We start from the raw sequence: 19,515 nt of genomic DNA, 5'->3' as shown, positions 1-19,515 counted from the left end.
TCTGCGTGACTCCAATGGCAGCTTGAATGCGCAAATGTACCACCACTGAGTCTTTCTGACACTGTCCAAGTTTTTATTGTGAATATTATAGGTAGCATTTATACTTTAATCATGAAAGAAAAATAATTGCACCTGAAAAGCTTTTGCATTCTACTATTCAAAAGTCATGATTCAATTTTCAGAGTGTGAGAATGACTGCTCCTAGAATATAGATAGTCCTCGACTTACGACCACAATTGGGACTGTCACATCTGTCACTAAGCGATGCGGTTGTTAAGTGAGTTGCACCCAATTTTACTATCTTTTTTGCTGCGGTCTTTAGCAAATCCAGCTTCCCCCATTGACTTTGTCAGAAGCCCCTTGGGAAGGTCACAAATGGCAATCACGAGACCTCAGGACACTGCAGCCGTCATAAATACATGCTGGTTGCCAAGCACCCGAATTTTGATCATGTGACCACAGGGACACATGACAGTCATAAGTGCGAGGACCGGTAGTAAGTCACTTTTTTCAGTGCCATTGTATCTTTGAATGATGGTTAAACAAATGGTCATTAAGTGAAGGACTACCTATAGTTGATCATCAAAACAAACATACATTTGGAGAATTAGAAACATCCCTGGTAGAGATTTTTAAATCATTCTAGGGAGTCCTGACATTCTTTAGAAGCTTATTGAGTTCTTCATCTTGAAGGTCAGAAATGATGGACAATATTTGGTAAAAAGAAAAGAAAGCTTGACTGCATATCTCTGAAATGTGTAGCCACAGAAGAAAACTGAGCATGTTCTAGCATATGTACTGAGCGCAGATGGAGCTCACTGTCACTAATAGAATATACACCCCAGTATATGCACTAGAACTAGACCATATCAGATGGGAGTCATGCAGGTGTGCCCACATCTGTGTGGCTGAGCTGGGCAGGGCTATCTGATTAAGAGCCAAGTTGGAATCCATCCAATTCCAGAGCAGTAAAGAGTCTGAAAGACCTGCTGGAGTGAAAAATGAAAATGTAATTCTGAAATCTTGTTCTCCCTTGTTGTTGTTGTTCAGTCGTTAAGTCGTGTCTGACTCTTCGTGACCCCATGAACCATATCGTGCCAGGCCTTCCTGTCCTTCACTGCCTCCCTGAGTTTGCTCAGTTTCATGCTCATTGCTTCAGTGATGCTATCTAACCATCTCATCCTCTGCCGTCCTCTTCTCCTTTTGCCTTCAATCTTTCCCAGCATCAGGGTCTTTTCCAAAGAGTCCACTCTTCGCATTAGGTGACCAAAGTATCTGAGCTTGAACTTCATTATCAATCCTTCCAATGAGCAATTTGACTTTAAGATTGACTGGTTTGACCTCCTAGCAGTCCAGGGGACTCTTAAGAGTCTTCTCCAGCACCACAGTTCAAAGGCATCAATTCTTCGGTGCTCAGCCTTCTTTATGGTCCAGCTCTCACACCCATACATTACTACTGGAAAAACCATAGCTTTGATTATGTGGATCTTTGTCGGCAAGGTGATGTCTCTGCTTTTTAATATGCTGTCCAGGTTTGCCATAGCTTTCCTCCCAAGGAGCAAGTGTCTTTTAATTTCAGGGCTGCGGTCTCCATCTGTGGTGATCTTGGAGCCCAAATAAATGAAGTCTGTTACTGCTTCCATTTCTACCCCTTCTATTTGCCAGGAACTGATGGGTCCAGATGCCATGATCTTAGTTTTTTTAATGTTGAGTTTCAAGCCAGCTTTTGCACTCTCCTCTTTCACCCTCATCAATGTGTTCTGCCTAGCCCACAGTACTTGGAACAAATGAAAGAAATGTATGAATTTGTAGTTTTAAAATGACAGCTCCTGTTTCTTCAGTACTCTGAGTAAAATGAAGAAATTAATGCTTTTGTGCACAGCAGCAGCTACTGTCTATTCCTTTTGAGTTTCAATGACCTATCATTGATATTCCTTGTAAATTAGTTTCTGATAAATGTTAAGATTGCAGCCAAGTCAAGGAAACAACATTTTATGCTGAATATTCAATCAGAAGACTTGATCATTTCATTCAGGTCTTTTTCCAAGATCTATAGTGAGTAGGATGATAGCCAGTAAGCAAAGCTGAATTTTGAATAAGACCAAGGTGTTGTGAATAGTCTATGGGCTATCCTATACAAAATAAAATTGTCCTCCCTCTTAAAAGAAAAGAAAAAAGGAACAGGTTTCTAGCTTGAGAATATTCTTAAATCCATCCTGATCAATGAACAGTTGGGAGGCTTCAGTGAGACAGAATACTTTTAATCAGCTTTGATGATTAGCTAGCTATGACCTTTCCCATGCAGGAATAATCTGGTTACAGTGATGCAGTCTTGGTAACTTTCCAATTAGTTTAATGCACGATGTGCCTTGCTGTTCTTGAAAACCACGCAGAAGCTTGACATCACGCAGAATGTGGTTTCCGGAATCATGGGATGATCAGATGTAATTATACTAGATTGCTGCTTATAGCATTCTACCAGTGGCCCTTTTGTTCCATCCGATCAAAATCTAGCTTATGTTTGAAACCTGAACAGGATAACCACCCAAACTATTTTCCAGCCTTATTGCTACAAGGGCTGTGATGTTGTTGCATTTTTGCTGTCTGCAAGGCAAAAGCAACCATTTAGATTAATCTGATACCAGTCCTGGCTAACATAAATTCCATGCTGGATCCGCAACCTCCAACTTGGATTTGACTTTGAAATGGAAATGTTACGCATTTCAACATTTCAGCATTTAAACTTTGTCGTAACATGTAAACATTGCACTAACAACGTTGAACATTATTCTCGGTTTGGTTTGGTTTTGTAACCTGGCCTACTGAAGAGTTCTGGTGGACTCAAAAGTTTGCCCATTCTTGGTGTCATTTTGATTGGTCCTCAAAATGCCATGAACTAGAATGTGATTTATTCTGCAAACCAACACAATCAGGATTGCTTTCTCACATACCTAATGAATCAATGAAATAATAATGCAAAATAACCACAACCAACAGTACCACAGAGGAAATTAAAGCTGCCAAGAACCAAATGTCCAGCTGCAGTCCAGGCTGGGGTTTTAACTTACTTGGGTTCCCCTTCTCTCTGACTGTGGCTGAGAGGGTGACTCTGGCTCTGAATGGTCTTCACATGATATTCATGTATTCAGATAGAGGTTGGGGGCTCCCAGAGGCCACCACAGGAGAGGAGCACCCACTAGTTGCTGAGTCCAGAAGCCAGTGAGCAGCCTCAGCAGTACAGCCAGCTTTATGTAAGGTTTACCCCATTCGTCTCAGAGAAACTCTCATGACACGTGTGTTCAGCAAAGAAGTTTACCCAAGCGTAACGTAAGTAAGTACAGACAAAGCCAGGGTTGGCTTGGCATAGCTTACATGATATTTTATAGCTTCCCCATTCCTGCGCTTTTACCCGTTGCTTAGTTACAGATTACCCGCCGTAATCCCCTCTTGCCCAAATGGCAGATTCAGTCCGGTGCTTTTGTCTTTCTGATTGCTGTCTATGGGTTGTGCTGTTGTTGCCTTTGTTGGGTTTGCCCGTTTGCGTGCAAAACCGGGAGTTCTCGATCGTTCGTTGATTGCTTCGCTTCCGAGCCTCTGCGTGTTCCTTTGTTTGCAGCGCTCAAGGGAAGCCGCGCTGATACAAAGTATCCGCTTGCGGTTGGAGTTAAGCGTCGCCACCTGCCCGTAAGCAGTCGCAGTTTCACTTCCCCTTTTTCTCGGCTAGCGCCCGGGCGGTGAAATTGACTAGGCGCGGCTGAGCAGCGCTTCGCCGTGCCATGCCATACCATGCTGTGCCGTGCCATGTCATGCCGGCTGAATCTGACATACCACCCCCCTGAAGAGAACCCCCCCCCCTTTACCTTGGTTTCCTGGGTTGCTTCTTGTAAAAGTCCTTGACCAGTTCAGGCGCCCTCACATGGGACTTGTTTACCTACTCACTGTACACTCTCGGGAAATGTTTCCATTGTACTAGCAGTTGGATCTGGTCCTTGTGTTTCCTGGCGTCCAGGATTTGTTTTACTTCAAAGTGTCTCTCCCCATCGACCATGATTGGTGCCGGGGCTGGCTCGTCTCTATGCCAGTCATTGGACGGTCGGTGCGGCTTCAGCAGGCTGCAATCGAAGACCGGGTGGACCTTCCCGAGTGCTTTTGGGAACTTCAGCTTGACAGTCACTGGGTTTATTATCTCGACAATGGGGAAAGGACCCACAAACTTCGGGCTGAGTTTTTTAGATGCTTGATGTGTCTTCAGGTTCTTTGTGGACAGGTACACCTGGTCCCCTACTTTCCACTGCCACTTGGAGAGTCGCTTGCGGTTGGCGTGTTTTTTGTAGTCCGCTTCTGGCTTCCTGCAGCGCCATTCGGACCACCTGACTTGTGGCGTCTATCTGGGTGAACCAAGTGTCCAATGAGCTGATCCGGGATGCCAGTTGGGGTAGCTCAACCATGGCGACGAAGTCTTGCCCAGTTGCCACTTTAAACGGGATGAAGCCGGTGCTTTTGTGGACCGCATTGTTATATGCTACCTCCACAAACGGCGACAGCTCCACCCAGTCGTCTTGCTGGTAGTCCACATAGCACCGTAGGTACTGCTCCAGCCCCCGTTAAGACGTTCCGTGGCCCTGTCCATCTGCGGATGTGCCACCAAGGAGAGGGCTTGCTGAGTGCCCGCTTGCTTCAGGAACTCCCGCCAAAACTGCGCAACGAAGTTCCCCCCCGGTCACTCACGACTCGCCGGGGGGCGCCGTGCAATTGATACACATGCTGTACGAACATCCGCGCCAGCTTCTCCGCGGTGGGGACTCACCGACAAGCCACGAAGTGCACTTGTTTTGAAAACAAGTCCGTCACTACCCAAATAGCCATCTTCCCCTTGCTCTCGGGTAGCTCCACAATAAAGTTCATGGCGATTTCTTGCCAAGGGCCGTCCGGCGTCGCTACAGGCTGGAGGAGACCCTGGGGCTTCCCCTTGCTCCCTTTGGCCGTTGCACAAATCGGGCAGCTCGCTGTGTACGCTCCCACGTCCTTCCGAAGGCTTGGCCACCAGAACTGCCTCCATATTAGGTGGAGGGTTTTCACAAACCCGTAGTGGCCCACATTTTTATTATCATGGGCTCCTTCCATCACCTCCCTTTGGCAATCCCCAGGTACATACAACTTGCCCTCGTGCCACCACAACTCCCCATGTCCCATTAAAGAGTCTTTGTTCTCCGCCACCCAAAGGTCTTGCTCACCGGCTTCTCGGAAAGTTTGCTGGATTCCCGGTTCGGTGTCACTTGCCCGCTTCCTCATTTGGCTGCGCGTTACGGCTTTTGTGACCAGCCGGGTTGCGGGGATGATCGAGTCCACAACCTCCTCCCACTGGCTTGCGTGTTTGGGCATGTGGGACAGTTCATCCGCTAAGAAGTTCTTTTTCCCCGGGATGTGTTTTAGGTTGAAATTAAACCATCCGAAGTATTGGGACCAGCGCGCTTGCTTGGGCGAAAGCTTCCGCAGGGTCCTAAGTGCCTCGAGGTTCTTGTGGTCTGTCCACACCTCGAACGGCTGGCTTGCTCCCTCCAGTAGTTGTCTCCAGGTGGATAGAGCCCACTTTATAGCAAACTCCTCCTCCTCCCACACCATCCACCGCCTTTCCGTCTCGGTGAACTTTCGTGAGGCGTAGGCGCATGGGTGGAGGGCTTCCTCGGGTCCAGGCTGTAGAAGGACTGCTCCCATCACCACGTCAGAGGCATCCACCTGGATTACGAACCACCGGTCTATATCGGGGTGGCGCAGGATGGGCTCTCTGGTGAACCTTCATTTTAGGTCCCCGAACGCCTCTTGACACTCCGGGATCCATGTGAGGGGCATGCTAGCCTTGGGGGTTTTGCCGCTGCCCCGAGTCTTAAGTAAGTCCATTAGTGGCAGCGCGACGAATGAAGTTCAGAATAAATTGCCTGTAGAAGTTAGCGAACCCCAAGAAGCTTTGGAGCTGCCTCCGGGTCCGCGGTGCTTCCCACCCCAGCACATCCTTCACTTTCCCCAAGTCCATCTCAACACCCCTGCTGGATATTCTATACCCAAGGTAGTCCAGTTGCTCTTGATGGAACTCACACTTTGAGAGCTTGGTGTACAGCTGCCCTTTTAACAGTCTTTGAAGCATGGTGTGTACCCGTCTCACGTGCTCGGTCAGGGTCTCAGAATAGATTAGGATGTCGTCCAGGTAGACAAGGACACCCCGGTACAGTAGATCATGCAACACCTTGTTTATTAATTGCATGAACACCCCCGGGGCCCCTTTTAGCCCGAACAGCATCACGCGGAACTGGAAACTTCCAAGTGGGCAATTGAAAGCAGTTTTCCATTCATGCCCCGCGCGTATCCGGACCCTGAAGTACGCCTCTTGCAAGTCCAGTTTTGTGAACACCTTCCCCTTGGACAGGTGGGACAGGAGGTCCTTCATCAGGGGAAGGGGGCAGTGGTATTCGGTACCTATGGCATTCAGCCCCCGGTAGTCCATGCACATCCTTAGTGAGCTGTCCTTTTCCCGGAACAACACCGGGGCTGCCAAGGGGTACTTCACGGGTTGGATGAATCCCCGCTTCAAGTTCTTATCCACAAACTCCCGTAGGGTGCCCATCTCCTTCCCTGACAGGGAGTACATCTTAGGCTCGGAACCTCGTTGCCCTGGCAACCAGGTAAAGAGAACCACCTTGGTCTCCAGGTGCAGCAACTACCACTTTTTAAACCCTCACAAGCCTGGTGACCATCCGGGTCTGGTGGTACCCTGCAGGCAGACGGCCAACACTCTTCCTGGGCTTGTGCCTATGTCTTTCACACAATATTTTGCAGCAGAAGCACAGCTCCTGACCTGCCGTGCTCCACAAAGACTCATCTAGACATGCACGTGTGCATTTGCTTCTGTCCTCAACCTCTTGAGGATGTGACATTTTGTATTCAGAGCCTGGTGTCTTCGCCTCATGTTCAGCAGCAGCAAGTCCTTGAATCTTGGATGCCGAGGAGCGTTCCCCGTTCCCAGCATGGGTGCCCAAGGGCCAGAAACTGCCCCCAAGTCTGGGGCTGTAGCGGAGGGTGTGAAACTGTGGCCTCATCTATGTCCTTCACTTCCAACTCCCTTCAGTCACAGCCAACCTGGCCACCAAACAAGAAAACATTGTGCACTTTGGGGGAGTGAAAAAAGGATCACAGGGAAATATACTTAATCACCTTTATCTCTTTGGAAAATACAATTCTACATTTCCAACCATATGAAATGTGTGCAAAAATTGAACAAGATTTTATGACTATAGTGTTTTTTGTAACAATTGCGCCTTTAATGAACTTGCAATGTGATTTACACATAATTGCTATGTTTTGAAATAAGATGTTAGCTTGCTGCCCCACTGCTATTCTATTCTTTCATTTTTCTTTATTTTTTTTATTTTAATTTTATTCTTACATGCAAAAAAGGAAAAGAAAATGCAAAAACAAATGTCAGTCTCATTATAATTGCCTTACCTGTAATATTCGTATAGGAGGAACAGTTAAGATATCAGCAATGAAAAGAGATCACATCAATATAAATGAAAATAAAGCATATAAATGAGAATATGCAGCATGCAGAAAGATTTTGCAAAAAGGAAAGATCTACCATACGTAGAAAAAAAAGTTTGGAATAGATATAAAGCAAGATTGTCTCCTAAAATTCCTCTATGGTTGTTACCTCAAGAAGCTTTTTATAGAAGAGAAATGACAGTTAAACAAACATGGTTGACATATGCTGATTTATTGACTTTTCTTGAAAGAGAACTTAAATTAAAAACAAGGTAAGAGCTGGAAATGGAAAGTTATACCTATCAATGGTTATTTATGCTCAGTTGCTAGAAAAATTTAAACTGGACAAGAAGATTTATGACTTTACACATGAGAAAACAGATTTTGAGTTGGTCTTATGTCAATGGTGAACATATTATTGCTGTATAGCCTGTTATTGAAAATGAATATGGAAGATGAGTATGTTAAAGACTGTATGATTAATTGGACAAAAACTTTGGATATAACATAATGCTTGAACAATGGAATAAAATGTGGAGCAAAGGACTGAAGTTTACACTTAATTACAATCTGAAAGAGAACTTTTATAAAATGATGTATCATTGGTACTCAACACTGGATAAATTGTCTAAGACATATAAGGGTGTGTCAAATGTACACTGGAAACGTAACCAATGTGAAGGCACTTTTTATCATCTTTGGTGGGCTTGTAAGAAGGCTAAGAAATACTGGGATTTGATATGTACTTTAATTCAGAGAATTTTAAGAATGGATGTACAACTGAAAACCAGAGGTTTTTCATTTAGGTATGGTGGATAAACAGATTGAAAGAAAACATGTGACTTTTTTGCTTAATATGATAACAGCAGCGAGATTCTTATTTGCGCAGAAACAGCAGGACCCATAAATACCTACAACTGAAGAATGGATGAAGTTGATCGAGTGGGGGAGATGGCAAAATTGACCATTTTGATTAAACAAAAGACTTTATCTAGTTTTGTTTCTACTTGGAAACCACTTTTGGACTTTTTGCTTGAAATTGAAAGAAATGGAACTTTAATGTTGGGATTTGATGATTAATACTGTTTATGATTATAGAAATACTGTATATTAATTTAAACTTTAGAGTAAGAGGTGAATGTATTATATATTTGTACCTGTACCAAAGAAAGTCAGAAGTTATCTTTCTTCATCCTTTTTCTGATCTTTCCTTTTTTCAATCTTTTTTTTCTGTTTTCTTATATTTTATCTTTTGCTGAAATTTAATAAAGTTCTTAGAAAAGAAAAAAAACTGTTGCATCTTTGCATCAGATGAGAATGGGTTGTAAGAGGAGTTGTGCAGAAGAGCCTAATTTGGTGACTCAAAAAGGTATAAATTTCTCTACAGTTGGCTGGAAATCTAGTTCTAAAAGGAAGTCTCCTGAGTGCAAGAGAAGTATATTTCCAATCCTCTTTCAAAACAGAGGCTTTTCAAGTTCTCCACCATATTTGTAGGTAGAGAAATAGGATGAGAACGTTCTCCAAATCTGTCAGGCCATTAACAAAAGTCTCCCACCAGTTCTCAAAGGCAGGATAGGAGGAGCACTTTCCCACCAAGAAGGCTCCTCATGAGGTTTTCCCTTGGGATTTAATGGACATGGGGGGGAGACAGGGAGGCTGCTTCAGAAGAGAAAAGGGACAGAACAGACAAAGTTGTTCAGTTGTAAAGGGAGAATGCACATGGTTTCTTGCCTGCCTACCTTTGGGTTCAAGGGAGGTGGCTCAGCCAGCAAGTCTCACCAGGGAAGTGAATACCCCCTCCAAGCCCAGTGCATGATGGTTGCCTATAGCAATGTTTCTCAACCTTGGCAACTTTACGATGGGTAGACTTCAACTGCCAGAATTTCCCAGCCAGCATGGGTAATTCTGGGAGTTGAAGTCTACCCATCTTAAAGTTGCCAAGGTTGAGAAACACTGGCCTAGAGGGTGGAATGAGCCCAAACGTTGGCAAGGAGACAACCAGCATGCAGGTCCAAGAGGCATTAAGCCTTCAGAAGTGAGAGGTCCTGCAAGGGAACCATGGCTAAGCTTCCTCCATAGCATATGTCCTACGGGGGTGAAAAAGCATTGCCCCTTTCAGGAAACTGTCAGGTTGCATGACGAAGACCCTGACCAAGCCTTTGATCACTGAGAATCCAACCCATTCAGCTCCTCCACCATTGCTGTGTTCTTCTTGTACCTGTGTAAATCTGGTTGTAGTTCTGTACGGTTGTTATTTTAATACTGGTACTGAAATCGAGACATTTTCAACCTTTGGGCCTGAATGTCAGAAAGTCAAAATAGGTTGTCTGTTTAAAACCAGAAGCCTCTTATTTGTCTCTGAAGGGAAATGGCCCCTTAACCCTCCCTGCTTGTTGGAGAGTTGGCAGCAGCTTTGATTGAGCGGATTTGAATCGGCATCAGACTCATGATCACCCACTGTATAAGAAACAGGGCTATCCAAAAAGAGCTATGCTAGCACATGAAAATCAAACAAAGTATATTATAGCCTCTTTGTGACCAGGGACATCCACTGGGTGGGAAGTGTCAATAAAAGCAAAATGACAGTTGTGATTCTTCAATCAAACATCTGCCATTTTGACTTTTTGCCTCCCCTCCAATAGTCGTCCCTGTTTGAGACTCTCCTTCCCCCTATTTTTTCTTTTTCTTCCAAAACATTTTTTATGTTTACATATGTTAACATAATTTTCATTGTTTTCCCCATAAAAAAGCAGAAAAATGGTGTGTTCTGGACATTAATTTATATTGTTAGTTTGCATGGATTTTGTCCCTCACTGCAGAAAGGCTATTTATCTTCTCTCTATTTCTTAGAAAGCTGGATCATAAAAGTGGGAGGGAGGGAGGGAGGGAGGGAGGGAAGGATGGGTGGGTGGGTAGGTAGGTAGATAGATAGATAGATAGATAGATAGATAGATAGATAGATAGATAGATAGATAGATAGATAGATAGATATAGATGAAAGCAGTGGCTTTTCCCATTCATTTCCCAAGGAAACATCTTTATACTTAATAAGGTGACCAATGATCAGGACTACAATGCATTATATATTTTTCAAAGAATGTCTCCTCCTCAGATTACATCTGTTCAAGAACTTTGTCAAGTAGCAAAGTTTTTCTGTCTATATTTGCATGCCATGGGGATCACACAGAGAAGGCATGCTCCGGACCCCCTTGGCAAAAGAACTTCGACTAGCAGGGTCCAGAAGATGGGCCTTCTCTGCTGTAGCCCCTGCCCTTTGGAATATCTTGCCCCTGGAGGTGAGACAGGCCCCCTCACTCCTGGCCTTTCGGAGGGACTTGAAGACCTGGCTCTGCCATCTGGCCTGGGGTGGGGAGGGGAGGGAGGTCATCAGATATGGGGTTGGCTAGCCCCCTAGAGGCCTGGTATTGCTTCCATCGGCCTCCTGGATTTTTCCTCTTCCTTTTACTCTCTGTAAATGTGTGTTTTTTATAAATTTTAACTATGTATTTATTTATTGTTTTAATCTGTTGTAAGCCCCTCAGAGTCCCCCATTGGGGGGAGATAGGCGGGGATAAGTTTGATAAAATAAAATAGAATAAAATAAAATAAAATAAAATAAAATAAAATAAAATAAAATAAAATAAAATAAAATAAACCAAGCTTGATGGTGCATCCTTGCTCAGTACAAACTGATGATTTTTTTTCTTTTTTTTCAGTGAACAGTTTACATTCAGACACTGAAGCACATCTGTAGCAATGGAAGGTGGAGAAAATCAAGCATTATAAATAATCCCACATCTTGTATACCAAGAATGTACAGAGAAGTAAACTAAACTATAGTAGGTAACAACTCATTTCTCATGGTGCTCTGGTGCAAACATGAGTAACCTTTTAGCAAGTGGAAGCCTAAGTTTTAAAAATGAAAACCAAATCATAGTGCACGATTGATTTCTTTATCACATTGGTTTCATAAGCAAATCTGATTACAGGATTAGAAACCATTTTCAGACTGGGTAGACTAGTTTTGATGAAATATAGTTAATTTGTATTAATAAGGAATCCTGTTTTAAAACCCACTTCATTAAGTTATTTAATAAAAATCAGTTTGTTCCTTTGATCCTATATCAACCACATGTCTGTGCTATCCTGTATTTTTCCACATTCTACCCAGTTATATTATTTTAGACTCAAAGAATTTCTAAACCCTCAAAAGGGTTTAGTGGTGGCAGAACAAAAGGTTATTAAAAGGAAAAGACTCACAAAAGGAAGGGGTGTGACAAACCTATTTAAAATTAATGTTTGAAATAACAGTTAAAACACAAAGACTCCTTTCACAGCTTAAGACTGAAAATTTTAAAGAGGGGGGGAAAAAGACTAGAAATGTGTGTCACAGAGAAAATTATCCCAGAAAATCAGATTGCTTTAAAATCATCTTACTGTCCAGTGAAGGTAGAAAACTTGCTGACTTGATGTTCCTTACATATTTAGTTCTGACATTCTTGTTTACAAGAAAGCTTACGTTCTTCCCGCCAGGGCACACAGAAGGCCTTTCAAAACTCTCTCCAATATTTTAATTTCACCATACTTGGAGGTTGGTGGAATGGAAGGTCACCCTTATTTAACAGGGCTCTGCATGTCCACTGATGTCACTGGAGGCTGATCTTTCTGGAGAAGACTGGAGGCACAAAGAGAGGCAGGGCTGGGGAGATCTAGCCTATGGAAGAAAGAAACTGGGAGCCTGGGATAAAGTAATGGAAGGAGCTATAGACAGCATAAGAGAGCTTCTGACTCAGTTGCGTTTACAAGACCTTTCTCTGCAAATCTTTCCAAAATCTTCCCCAATGAAGATAAAATAAAGTTTTAGCCCCACCTGTAAGAAGATTCATCCTGAACAGACCCTCTGTATGACTATTTACTGTCTGTCTCTTGTCCAGGAGCTGGAAACCAGCCCGACTGTGACATCACTGTGACAGCATAATCTTCTGTTTGCCTTCAGCCCCGGTTGTCTCCACAGTGCCAGGACACCTCGGAGACTGAGTCCTCAGGCATCTGGCTCTGGTCTGCCCTTGTTGCCAAAGGCTGGGAACCTTAATGTTTGGCTCAGCACTTAACATTTGCTAGGAACCTGTGCCCACAGCAGAAAGGAACCATGATGCAAAGCCAGTGAGACTATAGACTTTTAGATTATTCTAAGCCCTATGTAGGATTTACACCACACATTTTCTCCTCTGTAAACCACAAGGAGCATCGTGCTCAACGGGTCAAGAGAGGTCGCACAGGTGCAATCTTGTCCAAGACCTCGGCCACCTCCTTATTCCAAGTGGTGGTTAGGGCCTCCGCTGGACCATGCAGCAGATCCTCAGGTATAACCCCCAGCTCCCTTTGGAACCCCATTGGGTCCATTAGTTACCAGGGATGGACCAAGTGAATGGGTCCCATCTCTCTGTGGAGAGGGGTAGCATAGGAGAATCTCAAGGCCACCAGGGCATCATCCAACCATGACAAGGGGGACAGATGTAATTCTTCCTTCAGATCACATTACCACTACTCTGGCAAGAAAACCAAGTCTGGTGTGAGGCCACTGTCCTGAGTCAGGTCACAAATAATCTGGGACAGGCCTATGGCCGCCTTGGTGGCCATAAACTCCTGAGCCGCCTCCAAGGCACATCCCAGGGACAACAGATTGAAGTCCCCCAGAACCATAAGTCTGGGGAACTTCACCACCAACCCCAAGACGGCCTCCAGAAGCTCAGGCAGGGAGGTTGCTGTGCAGCAGGGAGGCTGGTACTTCTGAAAACGTTGCCAAGAAAACTGCAGGGACTTGTCCAGACAGTCGCCAGGAATTAAAACTGACTCAAAGGCATAAAATAAATACAGTAATACTCTATGATCAGATATTTATTAGTTTAAAAAGAGCTCTAAAATACTACTTTAAGACCTTAAAAATATATAAAGACACTAATATCAAATATATTCCTGCAAGAAACCAAAAGTGTATTGAGTATGTCATAAAATATATAATCTACTTCACATTTCCAAATAAATACATTTAGTTATGCATTACGATACTCCTACTTTTGTGTAACTTACTTTTCATGTGATGGTTAGAAATTATTTCTGACAATTTCTATGCATGTAATTCATTTCAATTCATCATTTTGAACATATATATGTAAATATTAATTACAAATGTTTTTTATCACTTTAAACATTTGATTGTAAGCATTATAGATACATATAAATATTAGAATCTGAAAATCAAATAAAAAGGACATTGTAGTAATATTTGTCAAGGTGTGAAAATGAATTGGCAACAGTTCAATTTTCATCTATATTTTTCTGGCAACTGGAGTAGACTGCGAGTTTTCTCCAAATGATGAACCAGGAACATTTCTGGTCTACTGTCTCTACAGCCTACATTCGATACACTCATCTAAAAGAGCAACAATCCTTGCCACAAATTGGGACTTGTAAGGCTGGTACATGATATCCCATTACAATGATGGGACTACATTCCTCTCTTACAGGTGAGGATCTTAGCTTAAGCCCAAACGTGGATCCATAAAATGAGCTCATGCCAGGACAATCTAGTAATCACTGCTAGTGAAACTCAGCTTGCTTAAAGAATTGGCAGTGCTTACTTTATTATGGAGTCCTTGGGGTTCTCTGAGCTTGGTTGTTTTCTTGCAAACGTTTCATTACCCGGCTAGGTAACATCTTCAGTGCTAGAAGTGAAACATTTGCAAGAAAACAACCAAGCTCAGAGAACCCCGAAGACTCCACAGTTCAACCCAAGCTACATATATTCTCTTCTATTACTTTATGATGTTTGAAATTGCAGAGGGTATCTTAAAAAGTGTGCTAAAAAATGCATATTTTAAAGGATGCTCTTGCATGTTGCTGTGCAAGATGTCCATTCACAAAATAGTGTCCATCCATTTATGAGAATGCTACTTGCAAGTCCCTCTAACCCATTCCCATTAGATGCTTGTACTATTTCTCTTTTTTCCCTGCTTGGGTGGGCATAACAAAAATCACTGAGTTGCATTCAACCATTTTTTTTTTATTTCCCAAGAAAACTTAGGCAGCCCTAAGGCATTCTAAACATAAAGCTAATGTTAAATGCTGCCAATTTGCCTTGCAGCATGCCCCCTTTGCTTTTTTAATCTTATTTTTAAATGCACAGGTCAGGTGGGGCACCAAGGTGTGAGAGATGGATAAAATATCTTATTATTGACAAAGAAATAGTAACGTGAGCATGCTAAGAGTGTAGCTGCAATACTAAGTACCTAGGTGCCAAACGCTCTACCTCAAACTAGGGAGAGATCAGGAGACATCGCCATGGTTACCAAGGGGCCTCCAAGCAGCCCCCAGGGGCACAGGAAATAGGGAGGGGGAAAATCTCTCTGGGGTGAGATAAGGTAAGATAGAGCCAGTTTGGGGTGGCTTGACCTGTCCGAAGTGATACTTAGCAGATCTTTTAGGAATGAGTGAACTCTTGCCATCCCAACCTTCATTACCATAACAAAAACCACACCCCGCATGGCTAATCACCTATTTACCATGAACATGTAATGTATGTAGTATGTAGGGGTCTGTAGAAGGGGGTTAATATGAAGTAGGCGGTCGTGTAGAGTGTAACTTGGAGTACTTCAGCCAATGAGGAGACAAGAAGGGATTTACGGCCGGGGGTAGAGATGTTTAAAAATTGCTGAGATCTGTGTTTCGGGGTGGACTCCAGCTTGCAGCTTTTGAGTTCCACCAGCCTTTGCAAACGCTTCAATAAACTTTACTTCTGACTAACCCAGAGAAAGACTAGTGAGTGCATTTCTCACAATTGGGGGCTCGTCCGGGATCCCAACGTTCTCCGGGTAGCCTGGGAGCACCCCAGAGAGGGAAGGCATGCCCTGCTGAGTTCAGCAGTCCTTCAACAGGATTTGCTCCCTGATCCAGTACCCATGAAGAATCCCAGGATGCTAAATAAGAGGTTGGTGAAGAAGTAAAGTAAGGTGACCCCCAGAAAAGAGAGCCTCGGAGAAATCAACCGGGCAACTTTGTGCACAAACCCAGGTGAGAAATTGCGAACAGCAAAAGAAAGTACCTCCTGGGCGGTTGGGGGCTTGGGTAATCCTGTGGGAAGGGACCTGAATGGTGAGATGCACCTAGGGGTTGTGAAAATCCTGATAAAGTGCAAAGAAAGCGTGAAAGCGAAGCGGTGTGCGTGTAAGTCTCTGTAGAAGTGGAATGGTTGGTCTTTAAAAGTAGCCAGCGTGTGCTGGGAGACTAAGAGTGAAAGGCAACTGTAAAAGTGGGCCCCTTAAACTCACAAATGGTGAATCCAACGTCTGTTGGAGGTGCTCAAATGGGAGGGCAATACGAAGGTCTACAGAGGGTACAATTTCAGGTCCAGGAAAGTGCCTTGCAAACTATGGTAAAGCACTGTGGGGGAAGCACCTAGTAGTTTGTGTGTTGGAAGAAAGATTTATCTTACCAGGTCCGTTTCTGAGCCGGGAGTAAAGACACTGACAAATTGCATGAAGTTAGGTTTATTCTTCACCCAAGAGCAGAAGCAACGACAGCATGCAGTTAGGTGGGCAGCCGCGCCGGACCCCCTCCATGCAGCACATTATATACCTTTCGTTACATTCAGACCTACGTTAAGATGTCATGACTTTCTGATCCAATCAAAGCCAGTTACCTTGATCCATACTCCTCCCCTTACCCAGGACCCCTTTCTCTGGTGCTGATTAAGGTTCTTCCTTTCTGTATGTAAACTAATTTCTATCACCTTGAGTGTTAACAGCCATATGTAAACTATCCTTTATCACTGATTGTCCACCAGGCGCTGTCCTGATTTACATCCCTTAAGAAACAAGGTCAGGACTGTTTATCTTTCTTTGTGATGGGTCATCTGAGCAGGAAAAGACTATCAGGTCAAGACAGTTTATCTGCTTTCATGAATTGTCTTCCAGTCAGGAAGAGACAAACCATGAGGGCAGTTAACGCATCCTTGAGCTATTGAGAAGTGTTGAGGGTCACATTCTCAAGAATGTTACCTTTTGATAATCTAAAATGAAGCCAATCACTGTGAGGTCAACCATACCAACAGGAAAGGGAATACAGTGGTACCTCGGGTTACGAATGCCTCTGTTAACGAACTTTTCGGGTTACAACCAGCTCCGGCCATTATGAATTTACGAACAGGATACGCAGCCATTTTCCCTCCCGTGACATGGTCCGCAGCCATTTTTCCGCCCCTGACACGTGGTCTGCAGCCATTTTTCCACCCCTGACACGTGGTCCGCAGCCATTTTGTGCCCCTGACACGTGGTCGTAGGGAGGGGGACTCTCCCTCCAAGCAATAGCCGCCTCCCTGTCCTCCACGCCAGAACGGATTAACGGTAATTACATTGAACCTTATGGGAAAATTTGCTTCGGGGTGCGACCAATTCGGGATGTGACCAGAGTCACGGAACAAATTATGTTCGTAAACCGAGGTTCCACTGTATTGGCATATTGCTGGCCCTGCTTTTACTTCATGTTATACAAACAGGTAAAGGTAAATGTTTAAACAGCTAAATGTCTAAATATCTAAAAATGTCTAAATTTCCCAACCTTCTAACATGTGGTAAAGCACTCCACAGTAACCAACCCGTGTGCCTAGCAAACTGTGGTGAAGCAACCAGTAGTTTGTGGTAAAGCACTGTGGAAGGAGGCTGGAGTAAGGAAAAATATATTAAGAAAATAAGAGAAAACCCACGGTTAAGAATTAGTCCGGACAGTCCGATTGGCCAGTTATTAAGAAATTGGAACAAGCCTCCATATAAACTAATGATGGAAGGCTTAAATCTGACCAAAGAAAATATGGTAAATGTGTGTTATGTGTGGTGGGAAAACAAACAAGTTGCATGGCCCCAGGATGGGTCTAACGACTACTTCCAGTGCCATGCTTTATGTGAATATGTAAATATTGAAAATGGAATAGCAAAGGGGGTATAGACTCAGAAGTGGGCTGGACAGAGAAAGCCAGTGGCTTTCTTATCCAAAATTATGGACCTAGTAATCAGAGGATGGCCAGTTGTGTACAGGCAGTTGCAGCCACTGCTATTTTGGTGCAGGAGAGCAGAAAGCTAACATTGTGGGGAGCTTTAATTCTAAGCACCCCTCACCAGGTCAGGGCTATTCTGAATCAGAAGGCAGGGAGGTGGCTGACTGACTCAAGGGTCCTAAAGTATGAAGCCATTTTGATGGAAAAACCAGACTTGATTCTTGACTACAAATCCAAATGTGAACCCAGCCCAGTTCTTAGCCAATGAACATGAAAACGAAAGAGAACTAGAACACTACTGTGTAGATGTAATTGAATTACAAACTAAAGTTCATCCAGACCTGTTGGAGGTCCCCTTAGAAGGTGGGAGAAAAGGTGATTCTGGAAGCAGGGAGGTTATTGACTCACTGGTCTGCACAGACCTGTGAGTTACGTGCGCTTAAGCAAGCCCTCCTGCTTCTAGAAGGACAACAGGGAACTGTCTATATTGACTCTGAATATGCCTATGGTGTAGTGTACACTTTTGGGAAAATCTAGTTAGAAAGAGGGTTAATGACCAGTAAAGGAAAGGCATTGGTGCATGAGGACTTGAAAAAGGAAGTAATGCAAGCCCTTATGCTACCAACAGAAATAGCAGTAGTGCATGTTGATGGACATCAGAAAGGAGGTAGTTTTGAAGCAGTGGGAAATAGTTTAGCAGATATGCAAGCAAAGGAAAAGGATTAGCACATGATGAGCTGGAAAAAGGTGATGCAGACATTAATGCTGCCTGGGGAGATGGCGTTTGTGCATGTGAAAACTCTCAGAAAAGGAAGGGGGGCGTCTGGTGATAAGAAAAAAAAAAGATTCAATATTGTTGTTTTGTGTGAACTAAAGAAAGTATCAGACCCCCGGCTGTATTTTGGCCAAAGTTTGGGGTCAGATGAAGATTGGATATGTCAGACTTTAAATATATATATAAATAACAAGAAACTTTGGTCCCAGGAGGAATCAGACTATGCCTCCTGTTGGGTAGGGAGTTCTAATGGAATGTTTGTGGTAAAAAGTAAAACTGAAGGTAAACAAGTAGAAGTAAAAAAGGAGAACTGTGGGAACCACTGGATAATTTGCCAGCTCCCCATAATCCTCCTTGGGTCACAAGACCTCCAGAAACATCACCATCAAATCAGGAGGGACAGAGTGTGGATAGACCTGGAACAGCAACGGCCCCTTTGTATCCAAGACTGCAACAAGAGTTAAGACAATGCCAGACGGATTTATTTAATTTCCCCCTGGGGTCTGGAACTAAGAACATTGAGAAAAATAAAATGTGTCCCTTAAGAGAAGTACCTGTGGGACAGGGGCAAATTAGATATGTAAATGCCCCTTTAAGTGCTGCAGAAGTAAGGAATTTTAAAAAGGAAATGAAGAATCTTATAGAGGATCCAGTTGGATTGGCAGAACAATTTGATCAGTTTTGGGGGCCAAATTTATATCCTTGGTCCTTGATGTCTGTTATGAGTATGAGTATTCTGTTCAGTGGAGAAGAGAGGGGATTAATTAGACATGCAGCTATTGTGGAATGGGATAGGAGAAATCCCCAGGGGAGGGAGTAGTAGCAGGAGATCAGAAGTTCCCAAGTATGGACCCTAACTGGGATAACAGCAATCCAAATGGGAGAAATAATATGAAAGATCTAAGAAATATAATGATTCAAGGCATAAGGAATGCTGTGCCTAAGTCTCAAAATTTTAATAAAGCATTTGAGATACAACAGGAAAAAGGAGAGGCACCTTCAGCATTTTTACAGCATCTGAGAGATCAAGTGAGAAAATATTCTGGTATGAATCCAGAGGACCCAGTAAATCAAAGTTTGTTAAAAATCCATTTTGTTACCAAAGCATGGCCTGATATTCAGAAAAAGATTCAGAAAATAGATGCTTGGAATGAGAAAC

At 43.6% G+C, this 19,515-nt stretch overlaps 1 protein-coding gene across 3 annotated transcripts in view; it reads left to right on the top strand.

Annotated features, from left to right (window-relative positions):
* The window catches only part of LOC103052773 (G protein-coupled receptor 83-like), a 29,655-nt gene extending 10,557 nt beyond the window's left edge, over window positions 1-19,098 (top strand). The window contains exons 5-6 of one of the 3 annotated variants that reach the window (XR_015793614.1): window positions 11,250-11,376; window positions 12,468-19,098. The gene's annotated coding sequence lies outside the window, so the exon portion shown is untranslated. Of the gene's footprint in view, window positions 1-8,422; window positions 10,401-11,249 lie in introns of those variants that run through there. The other 2 variants (XM_088129305.1, XM_088129306.1) reach the window with 2 other exon arrangements.
* Window positions 19,099-19,515: the final 417 nt, after the last annotated feature.

Source organism: Python bivittatus, unplaced genomic scaffold (genome assembly GCF_059951505.1).
Source record: "Python bivittatus isolate LINGU-HERP-01145 unplaced genomic scaffold, Pbiv_v1 ctg000790_np1212, whole genome shotgun sequence".
NCBI lineage: Eukaryota > Metazoa > Chordata > Lepidosauria > Squamata > Pythonidae > Python > Python bivittatus.
Note: the sequence above shows the minus strand (reverse complement) of the source record. Positions and strands in the feature narration are given on the sequence as shown.